This window comes from Oratosquilla oratoria, chromosome 6 (assembly GCF_046742065.1).
Source record: "Oratosquilla oratoria isolate Oo_2021 chromosome 6, ASM4674206v1, whole genome shotgun sequence".
Classification (NCBI taxonomy): Eukaryota; Metazoa; Arthropoda; class Malacostraca; order Stomatopoda; family Squillidae; genus Oratosquilla; species Oratosquilla oratoria.
The window spans coordinates 29,952,918-29,955,417 of NC_134782.1; positions in this window are offsets into that span (position 1 = coordinate 29,952,918).

Here is a 2,500-nt window from a genome sequence, read left to right on the forward strand (position 1 = left end):
ATATATATATATATATACATATATATATATACATATATGCTAATAAGAACACGGGTACGTGTGTTCACTTATGCAAAGTAGACCACTTGGAAAAAGAAACTAACGAAGCAGAGCGCTTTCGTATATTACATCTTCAGTGCAACAAGTACATAGTGATAGGAATACATAGACAATATATACATGATACAAAGGAACAAGGACAGTTTGAATAAGCGTAGCGACCAATTACCCCCTGGAGAGCGGAAGGTCATTGTCAATTATCTTACGATGGTCGGGCGACATCAGGTCACAGTCGCCAAGGAGAGCGGAAGGTCATTGTCAATTATCTTACGATGGTCGGGCGACATCAGGTCACAGTCGCCAAGGGTCACTGTTTCTACTACTTATATAGGGCGACATTAAGTCAATTCGTTGGATTACATTTTACCTGATATTATCTTACTAATTTCTTGACAAATGAAATTATCAAGTTTGTACAAGCCTTTATGTAGGTTGGTATTTTGATTACTAGTGGTATGAATCAAACTGCACTCTATTAAATTTCTTGCTATTATGTTGTTGGTATAATAGATTGCCTGGGCATTACCCCAATCAACTGGATGATTATTTAATTCAATATGCTTGAATATACCATTAGAATGATTGCCATCCCTAACATTTTTCTTGTGTTGTTCAATTCTAATGTTTAAGGGTTTGGCAGTTTGACCTATGTAAAATTGATTACACATTTTGCAAGGAATTTTATAAATGCATCCTTTTTTAATTTCAATACTATTGTTGATAAGTTTATGTTTTATTGTACTATCATGTTTAAAAACTACCTTTACGTTAAATCTTTTTAATAATTCTGTGATACTTAACAAATTTTCTTGAAATGGTAAAATTAAAACATTATGATAATTGAAAGGTGATTTAGGCTGAGGAGTTAAAAATTATTTCCTTGCAAAATTGTAAGCAATATCACAGAATTATTAAAAAGATTTAACGTAAAGGTAGTTTTTAAACATGATAGTACAGTAAAAACTTATCAACAATAGTATTGAAATTAAAAAAGGATGCATTTATAAAATTCCTTGCAAAATGTGTAATCAATTTTACATAGGTCAAACTGCCAAACCCTTAAACATTAGAATTGAACAACACAAGAAAAATGTTAGGGATGGCAATCATTCTTGTGGTATATTCAAGCATATTGAATTAAATAATCATCCAGTTGATTGGGGTAATGCCCAGGCAATCTATTATACCAACAACATAATAGCAAGAAATTTAATAGAGTGCAGTTTGATTCATACCACTAGTAATCAAAATACCAACCTACATAAAGGCTTGTGCAAACTTGATAATTTCATTTGTCAAGAAATTAGTAAGATAATATCAGGTAAAATGTAATCCAACGAATTGACTTAATGTCGCCCTATATAAGTAGTAGAAACAGTGACCCTTGGCGACTGTGACCTGATGTCGCCCGACCATCGTAAGATAATTGACAATGACCTTCCGCTCTCCTTGGCGACTGTGACCTGATGTCGCCCGACCATCGTAAGATAATTGACAATGACCTTCCGCTCTCCAGGGGGTAATTGGTCGCTACGCTTATTCAAACTGTCCTTGTTCCTTTGTATCATGTATATATTGTCTATGTATTCCTATCACTATGTACTTGTTGCACTGAAGATGTAATATACGAAAGCGCTCTGCTTCGTTAGTTTCTTTTTCCAAGTGGTCTACTTTGCATATATATATATATATATATATATATATATATATATATATTAATTTCATATTTGGAAATCCTGGAATTTGTCTTATTATTGATTCATCCCATTTCGCTTTTATTTTTTATCATCTATGAATGAAAGCGAGAGAGAGAGAGAAGGAGAGAGAGCGAGAGAGAGAGAGAGAGAGAGATAGAGAGAGAAAGAAAGTAAAATAGAGAGAAATTTGTCAGCAATATAATTAGTGTAATCGTGGAGAAAGTATAGGAAAATTAAAGAAAGAAAAACACAGCCTGACACAGACACACAAACAGTCATAGAGACACAGAAACAGAAACACAGACACACAGACACAAAGACACACAGGCACAGAGAAACACATACAGACACATAGACATAGTGACACATAGTTACAGAAACACTCACAAAGATATGCAGATACAGACACACACAGACACAGAAACACAGGCACAGACAGACATAACAGACAGACAGATGCAGAAGACAGACACAACAGACAGACAGACACAGCAGACAGACAAACAAAGCAGACAGACATAGAAACACATAGGAAGACAGGCAGACAGATACAGCAGACAATAATACACAGACATCCTGACTGACATACACAGACACAGAGACACACAGACATAGAGACATACAGACAGACAGACAGATATACAAACACACAAACACAGACAAACAAACACAAACAGAGGCACAGGCATAGACATACATACAGACACAGACAGACATAGAAACACATAGGAAGACAGGCAGAC